Source organism: Amblyomma maculatum, chromosome 8 (assembly GCF_055883805.1).
Source record: "Amblyomma maculatum isolate TAMU_Amacu chromosome 8, ASM5588380v1, whole genome shotgun sequence".
Classification (NCBI taxonomy): domain Eukaryota; kingdom Metazoa; phylum Arthropoda; class Arachnida; order Ixodida; family Ixodidae; genus Amblyomma; species Amblyomma maculatum.
In genome coordinates, this window is record NC_139351.1 from 106,068,494 (window position 1) to 106,068,888 (window position 395).

A 395-nucleotide genomic window follows, 5' to 3' on the forward strand; every position below is an offset into this window, starting at 1 on the left:
CGCGTCGAGTTGATTAAATACTCCCATTTTTAGTGCGTCTATGAGCACTTGAGCAGGCTTAGCGGCATACTTGGCGCTCCATCTCGACATGATTGGCTCGCATGCTCACCCTTCATTTTGCTTTGGACAGTCAAAGCCTTTGCGACGTCGTAACGTCGTGCATGTGAAGTCTGACGTCAAGACCAGTGCGGGAGATTGATGGCCTCCGCTGTACACGTGATGTCACTACGTCACGGCCCTGCAACGTCGCTGCATCATGTGGCTTCACATACCTTCCACCACACGGATGTTGCGACGTCACGGCGCTGTGGCGTCATTGTGCCCTCTTTCGGCAGCCAATTACAGCGAGAAATCGCTAATGCAACTATCGCAGTGACAGCGAACAAAAATATAAA